The sequence below is a fragment of the Pseudophryne corroboree genome, chromosome 3, assembly GCF_028390025.1.
Source record: "Pseudophryne corroboree isolate aPseCor3 chromosome 3, aPseCor3.hap2, whole genome shotgun sequence".
Taxonomy (NCBI): domain Eukaryota; kingdom Metazoa; phylum Chordata; class Amphibia; order Anura; family Myobatrachidae; genus Pseudophryne; species Pseudophryne corroboree.
The window spans coordinates 402171909-402180412 of record NC_086446.1 but is presented as its reverse complement, the minus strand read 5'-3'; the positions used below and the strand labels follow the sequence as shown (position 1 = coordinate 402180412).

General features: G+C 47.9%; 1 long non-coding RNA gene across 1 annotated transcript in view; it reads right to left on the bottom strand.

Annotated features, from left to right (window-relative positions):
- Positions 1–1989: 1989 nt before the first annotated feature.
- LOC135057836 (uncharacterized) overlaps positions 1990–8504 on the bottom strand; it is a 97658-nt gene continuing 91143 nt past the window's right edge. The window contains exon 3 of the long non-coding RNA XR_010244401.1: positions 1990–2202. This is a non-coding gene — a long non-coding RNA (uncharacterized LOC135057836). The remainder of the gene's footprint in view (positions 2203–8504) is intronic.

Below are 8504 nucleotides of genomic sequence, written 5' to 3'. Positions count from 1 at the left end.
ACGACACAGAGGTAGGTAGAGCAGTGGCCTACTATACCGTACTGCTATATATTATATACTGGTGGTCAGCAAAATTATGCACTGTCCTCCTACTGTATATATACTGCGCACAAGTGAAATGCACCACAGGTATGGATGATAGTATACTTGATGACACAGAGGTAGGTAGAGCAGTGGCCTACTGTACCGTATTGCTATAATATACTGGTGGTCTGCAAAATTATGCACTGTCCTCCTACTTTATATATACTGCGCACAACTGAAATGCACCACAGGTATGTATGGATAGTATACTTGACGACACAGAGGTAGGTAGAGCAGTGGCCTACTGTACCGTACTGCTATATATTATATACTGGTGGTCAGAAAAATTATGCACTGTCCTCCTACTATATATATACTGTGCAAAACTTAAATGCACCACAGGTATGGATGGGATAGTATACTTGACGACACAGAGGTAGGTAGAGCAGTGGCCTACTGTACCGTACTGCTATATATTATATACTGGTGGTCAGCAAAATTATGCATTGTCCTCTTACTATATATATACTGTGCACATCTGAAATGCACCACAGGTATGGATGGATAGTATACTTGACGACACAGAGGTAGGTAGAGCAGTGGCCTACTGTACTGTACTGCTATATATTATATACTGGTGGTCAGCAAAATTATGCACTGTCCTCTTACTATATATGTACTGTGCAAAACTTAAATGCACCACAGGTATGGATGGGATAGTATACTTGACGACACAGAGGTAGAGCAGTGGACTACTGTACCGTACTGCCATATATGTACTGGTGGTCAGCAAAATTCTGCACTGTCCTACTATATACTACAATGCAGCACAGATATGGAGCGTTTTTCAGGCAGAGAACGTATAATACTGGTGGTCACTGGTCAGCAAAACTCTGCACTGTCCTCCTACTATATGATACTGCTGGTCCCCAGTCCCCACAATAAAGCAATTAGCACACTGAGCACAGATATTTGCAGCACACTGAGCACAGATATGGAGCGTTTTTCATGCAGAGAACGTAGATATTTGCACTTGCAGCACACTGAGCACAGATATTTGCAGCACACTGAGCACAGATATTTGCAGCACACTGAGCACAGATATTTGCAGCACACTGAACATAGAAACTGAGAGGACGCCAGCCACGTCCTCTCACGATCATCTCCAATGAACAAGTGAAAAATGGCGGCGACGCGCGGCTCCTTATATAGAATACGAATCTCGCGAGAATCCGACCGCGGGATGATGACGTTCGGGCACGCTCGGGTTAACCGAGCAAGGCGGGAGGATCCGAGTCTGCTCGGAACCGTGTAAAAAAAGGTGAAGTTCGGGGGGGTTCGGATTCCGACAAACCGAACCCGCTCATCACTATAAATTATTTAATAAAGTACTCTGAGTCTGTATTTGTAAGTAAAGATTCAATAACTGATTTTATCTGGGACCTATGATAAATTATGTGACAGAAATGCAGTCAACTTAAGATGCAGTTATCGCTGAGGAAATTGGCTTTAGAATCTTCCAGGAGGCTTTAGAGATGAACCCAGAAGACACCCTTATCAAGTATTCTGTTCTATATACTAATTTTAAGGTTCCCAGTCAGGGGTGTAAATGCCAAACTGGCTGCTATAGGGGCTTAGGGGCTCAGAGATGTATGTCACAACTTCTGGGGGTCCCCTTCTGAACACGCACAAGGGTTGGTGCACGCACAGTGGAGCTCTCTTTGTTTTTTTTAACTTCCAAACCTCCACCCAGAAATTTGTGATGTGGCCCTATGATTACCAGTTGCATCACTATCCTCCATTATTAGCATTCCTGAATAACTTACAAGTTTGTGTTTATGAATTTGCAAATTAGGTCATCTCTGAATCTAGGTTTACTACAGAGTTTCAGCATCAATATTTTATTATGTGCATTCATTATTTTTAACCCTGGTTCTCTAAGACTGGGCTACAATTTGATCTTTGATATGTTTTATTTTGTTCTACTGTGAAAGTGTCTCATTTCATAATGCATTCAGACTGAAACAGGTTTAACCTATTGGGATGCACAACCTATTGCTGTAATATGTTGTCATGATCTCCAATGCAGCTGTCATATTGTGACTTAGAACAGCAAATGCTTTGCCACTCCCGATCATCTTTAGGACTTGATATACTTGTCATCTCCTGTTTCAATGCCTTTGTAAAAAAAAAAAAAAACTGTCTGAGGTATTATTTCAAAGTTTGATTCCTTTTGCCAGCACAATAGTTTATCTGTTAGTACTGCAAGACAGTGCTTTGTGTGTGGGTCTTCCTTCCTCCCGCCTCGGCCCATTGTCAGCTTGTATTACATATCTATAGTCTCATTCTACAAGTCAAAAGAATAGTTTAATTGTTCATATAATTAAAAGTTTTCCTACCAATATGTAGTTTGAGATATTGTCAATCGGACATTGCTCAGAAGAATATATTGCGCTCATCATACATACAAATTAAGATAGCAAGAGTTTTTGTATCTAGTTAGTTGCAATATTTAGTTAATTGACTATATTGGTTGGGCAACCCATTGCTGATGTTATAGAGGTCTCAGGACATCAGGATCAAGATTAATAGTTGGAAAGTGCTACTTAACATTTACAAATTGTAATGTCTGCATGATACATACATAATTGAATGTGCTTGGTTACCATAGTTGGACATTTACTGTATCTTTAATTTGATATTATCTACAAATTTAGTTTTTTTGTTGTTTGTTTTTTAGCGAGAGAGTGAGGGGAGTGAGAAATAGACACAGGTGGTGTCAGGGAGAGAGAGAGAGAGAAGAGCAAGAAAGAGGGGGGAGAGAGAGAGGGTCGGAGAGAGAGGGTTTCATGGAAAATGAGAGAGAGACAGAAGCGAGAGAGAGGGTGTCAGGGAGAAAGAGAGAGAAAGGGATGTGGTGAAGGGGGCATCAGGGAGAGAGGTTGTTAGAGGGAGGGGAGCGGGAGTGAGAGAGTGTCAGGGAGGGAGGTAGAGAGAAAGAGGGGAGAAAAGAGAGTGAGAGTGTCAGGGAGAGAAAAAGGAGGAGACAGAGAGGGGGGAGAGGATATCAGTGAAAAAGAGACACAGTGTCAGGGAGAGAGAAAGAGGGGGACAGTATCAGGTAGAGAGAGAGAGAGTGTCAGAGAGAGAGAGAGAGAGAGAGAGAGAGAGAGAGAGTGAGTGTGTCTGGGAGAGAAAGAGAGGTTGTGTCAGGGAGGGAGGGAGAGTGAGTGTCAGGGAGAGAGTGAAGGACAGTATCAGGGAGAGAGAGACAGTGTCAGAGAGAGAGAGAGAGAGAGAGAGAGAGAGAGAGAGAGAGAGAGAGAGAGAGAGTGACAGTGTGTCAGGTAGAGAGAGAAAGAGAGAGTGTCAGGGGAGAGTGTTAGGGAGAGAGAAGGGAAAGAGAGGGAGGGGGAATGAGCAGGAGATACATTACCTGTCCTGAATACAGCAGAGGTCTCTGATGGGGGTGGGCACTTTACGGAATTAGCCCCCGCCTCCTAACTACATGCAATTTGCGGCACCGGCAGCCAGGGCTCTGAGCTAGCCAGGAAGTTCCTTCGCACCTCCCTCTACACCAGTGATCTCCAACCCGTAGTTTGCGAGCTACCGGTAGCTCGCCGTAGTATTTTCGGTAGCTCACAGAGCGCACAGGCTTGGGCAGTCACTGGCACTCCTCCTCCCTACATTTTTAATATGGTGCCGGCCGTCAGCCAATCAGAGCTCGTGGACCGGCAGTGGCAGCACCTAATTGACTGCGAGTTTTGATTGGTTCACTTACCGGCACCATATTTCAAATGCCCGCCGCCGCCAGAGACTCTGTCAGCCTCACCGCTGCCGCTCTCCGGACTTCACAGGAGAGGCGCGCGCTACGCTCTCCTCCCCTTCCATCCATCATACAGGAGGAGCAGCACCTGCGGCAGTAGAAGAAGCCAGCAAGGGTTAGCACTGTGTGGGGCACTGTATCGGACACTGCAGGGGGGCATTTTATCTGGCGCTGCGGGGGGCATTTTAAATGGCACTACGGGGGGAACTGTATCTGGCACTGGTGGGGGCATTATTTGTGTATCTGGCACTGCTGGGGGCATTATTTGTGTATCTGGCACTGCTGGGAGGCATTATTTGTATATCTGGCACTGCTGAGCGGCATTTTCTCTGACGTCCTAGTGGATGCTGGGGACTCCGTAAGGACCATGGGGAATAGCGGCTCCGCAGGAGACTGGGCACAGCTAAGAAAGATTTAGGACTACCTGGTGTGCACTGGCTCCTCCCACTATGACCCTCCTCCAGACTTCAGTTAGAATCCTGTGCCCGGCTGAGCTGGATGCACACTAGGGGCTCTCCTGAGCTCCTAGAGAGAAAGTATATTTTAGGTTTTTTATTTACAGTGAGATCTGCTGGCAACAGACTCACTGCAGCGAGGGACTAAGGGGAGAAGAAGCGAACCTACCTAACTGGTGGTAGCTTGGGCTTCTTAGGCTACTGGACACCATTAGCTCCAGAGGGATCGACCGCATGGAACCGGCCATTGATGTTCGGTCCCGGAGCCGCGCCGCCGGCCCCCTTACAGAGCCAGAAGCAAGAAGAATCCGGAAAATCGGCGGCAGAAGACATCAGTCTTCACCAAGGTAGCGCACAGCACTGCAGCTGTGCGCCATTGCTCCTCATACACACTTCACACTTCGGTCACTGAGGGTGCAGGGCGCTGGGGGGGGGGGGGGGCGCCCTGAGAAGCAATAAAAACACCTTGGCTGGCAAATATATCACAATATATAGCCCCAGAGGCTATATATGTGATAAATACCCCTGCCAGAATCTATAAAAAAGCGGGAGAAAAGTCAGCCGAAAAAGGGGCGGAGCTATCTCCCTCAGCACACTGGCGCCATTTCTCCCTCACAGCTCCGCTGGAAGGAAGCTCCCTGGCTCTCCCCTGCAGTCTACACTACAGAAAAGGGTAAAAAAGAGAGGGGGGGCACTAAATTTAGGCGCAATATACATATAGCAGCTATTAGGGGATATAATTTAGTTAATCCCTGATTTATATAGCGCTCTGGTGTGTGCTGGTATACTCTCTCTCTGTCTCCCCAAAGGGCTTTGTGGGGTCCTGTCTTCTGTCAGAGCATTCCCTGTGTGTGTGCGGTGTGTCGGTACGGCTGTGTCGACATGTTTGATGAGGAGACTTATGTGAAGGAGGAGCAGGTGCCTATAAATGTGTTGTCACCCCCTGCGGGGCAGACACCGGAGTGGATGGACTTGTGGAAGGAATTACGCAAAAGTGTCGACTCCTTACAAAAAAAAATTTGACGACATGCCAAATGCGGGGCAGCCAGCTTCTCAACCCGTGCCTGCCCAGACGTCTCAAAAGTCATCAGGGGCTCTAAAACGCCCGCTACCTCAGATGGCAGACACAGATGTCGACACGGATACTGATACCAGTGTCGACGACGAAGAGACTAATGTAATGTCCAATAGGGCCACTCGTTATATGATTGAGGCAATGAAAAATGTTTTACACATTTCTGAGGTGACCCCAGGTACCACAAAAAAGGGTATTATGTTTGGGGAGAAAAAACTACCAGTGGTTTTTCCCCCTTCTGAAGAATTAAATGAAGTGTGTGAACTAGCGTGGGCTTCCCCCGATAAAAAATTGGTAATTTCAAAAAAATTACTAATGGCGTACCCTTTCCCGCCAGAGGATAGGTCACGTTGGAAAACACCCCCTAGGGTGGATAAAGCACTTACTCGCTTATCAAAAAGGTGGCACTGCCGTCCCAGGATACGGCCGCCCTAAAGGAACCTGCTGACAGAAAGCAGGAGGCTCTCCAGAAAGCTATATATACACACACTGGTATTATACTGAGACCAGCTATTGCCTCAGCATGGATGTGCAGTGCTGCAGCTGCATGGTCAGACTCCCTGTCAGAAAACATTGACACCCTAGACAGGGACACTATATTGCTAAACGTAGAGCATATTAAAGACGCTGTCTTCTACATAAGAGATGCACAGAGGGATATTTGCCGGCTGGCATCTAAAATAAGTGCACTGTCCATTTCTGCCAGGAGAGGGTTATGGACCCTAAAAGGCACATGGAAGTTTTGCCTTATAAGGGTGAGGAGTTGTTCGGGGATGGTCTTTCGGACTTAGTGTCCACAGCAACAGCTGGGAAATCAGCATTTTTGCCACATGTCCCCTCACAACTAAAGAGAGCACCGTATTATCAGGTACAGTCCTTTCTCCCCCAAAAGAGCAGACGGGGTAGAGGCGCGTCCTTTCTGCCCAGAGGCAGAGGTAGGGGAAAAAAAGCTGCAGCATACAGTCACTTCCCAGGAACAAAAGTCCTCCCCCGCTTCTTCTGCTAAGTCCGCCGCATGACGCTGGGGCTCAACAGGCGGAGCCAGGTACGGTGGGGGGCCGTCTCAAAAACTTCAGCAATCAGTGGGCTCGCTCACAGGTAGATCCCTGGATCCTTCAAGTGGTATCTCAGGGGTACAGGCTGGAATTCGAGACATCCCCCCCCCGCCGTTTCCTCAAATCTGCCTTACCAACGACTCCTTCAGAAAGGGAGGCTGTGTTAGAGGCAATTCACAAGCTGTATTCCCAGCAGGTGATAGTCAAGGTGCCCCTACTTCAAGAAGGACGGGGTTACTATTCCACAATGTTTGTGGTACCGAAACCGGACGGTTCGGTGAGACCCATTTTAAATTTTAAATCCTTGAACACATATTTAAGAAAATTCAAGTTCAAGATGGAATCGCTCAGGGCAGTTATTGCAAGCCTGGAAGAGGGAGATTACATGGTATCTCTGGACATCAAGGATGCTTACCTGCATGTCCCCATTTACCATCCTCACCAGGAGTACCTCAGATTTGTGGTACAGGATTGTCATTACCAATTCCAGACGTTGCCGTTCGGCCTGTCCACGGCACCGAGGGTATTTACCAAGGTAATGGCCGAAATGATGATACTCCTTCGGAAAAAGGGAGTTTTAATTATCCCATACTTGGACGATCTCCTGATAAGGGCGAGGTCCAGAGAGCAGTTGTTGGTCGGCGTAGCATTATCTCAGGAGGTGCTACACCAGCACGGTTGGATTCTGAATATTCCAAAGTCTCAGCTGGTTCCGGCGACACGTCTACTGTTCCTGGGGATGATTCTGGACACAGTCCAAAAAAAAAAAAAGTGTTTCTCCCAGAGGAGAAAGCCAAGGAGCTGTCATCTCTAGTCAGAGGCCTCCTGAAACCAAAACAGGTGTCGGTGCATCATTGCACGCGAGTCCTGGGAAAGATGGTAGCTTCCTACAAAGCGATTCCATTCGGCAGGTTCCATGCCAGAACCTTTCAGTGGGACCTGTTGGACCAATGGTCCGGATCGCATCTTCAAATGCATCGGTTGATAACCCTGTCTCCAAGGACCAGGGTGTCTCTGCTGTGGTGGCTGCAGAGTGCTCATCTCAGAGAGGGCCGCAGATTCGGCATACAGGACTGGGTCCTGGTGACCACGGATGCCAGCCTTCGGGGCTGGGGAGCAGTCACACGGGGAAGAAACTTCCAAGGACTTTGGTCAAGTCAGGAGACTTCCCTACACATAAATGTTCTGGAACTGAGGGCCATTTACAATGCCCTAAGTCAGGCAAAGCCCCTGCTTCAAAACCAGCCGGTTCTGATCCAGTCAGACAACATCACGGCAGTCGCCCATGTAAATCGACAGGGCGGCACAAGAAGCAGGACGGCGATGGCAGAAGCCACAAGGATTCTCCGATGGGCGGAAAATCACGTGTTAGCACTGTCAGCAGTGTTCATTCCGGGAGTGGACAACTGGGAAGCAGACTTCCTCAGCAGGCACGACCTCCACCCGGGAGAGTGGGGACTTCATCCAGAAGTCTTCCAACTGATTGTAAACCGTTGGGAAAGGCCACAGGTGGACATGATGGCGTCCCGCTTAAACAAAAAGCTAGAAAAATATTGCGCCAGGTCAAGAGACCCTCAGGCGATAGCTGTGGACGCTCTAGTGACACCGTGGGTGTACCGGTCGGTTTATGTGTTCCCTCCTCTTCCTCTCATACCCAAGGTACTGAGGATAATAAGGAAAAGAGGAGTAAGAACTATTCTCATTGTTCCAGATTGGCCAAGAAGGTCTTGGTACCCGGAACTTCAAGAATTAATCTCATAGGACCCATGGCCTCTGCCACTCAGACAGGACCTGCTGCTGCAGGGGCCCTGTCTGTTCCAAGACTTACCGCGGCTGCGTTTGACGGCATGGCGGTTGAACACCGGATCCTAAAAGAAAAGGGTTTTCCGGAGGAAGTCATTCCTACGCTCATTAAAGCTAGAAAAGATGTAACCGTACAACATTATCACCGCATATGGCGAAAATATGTTGCGTGGTGTGAGGCCAGGAAGGCCCCAACAGAGGATTTCCCGCTAGGTCGATTCCTGCACTTCCTACAGTCAGGGGTGACTATGGGCCTAAAACTGGGT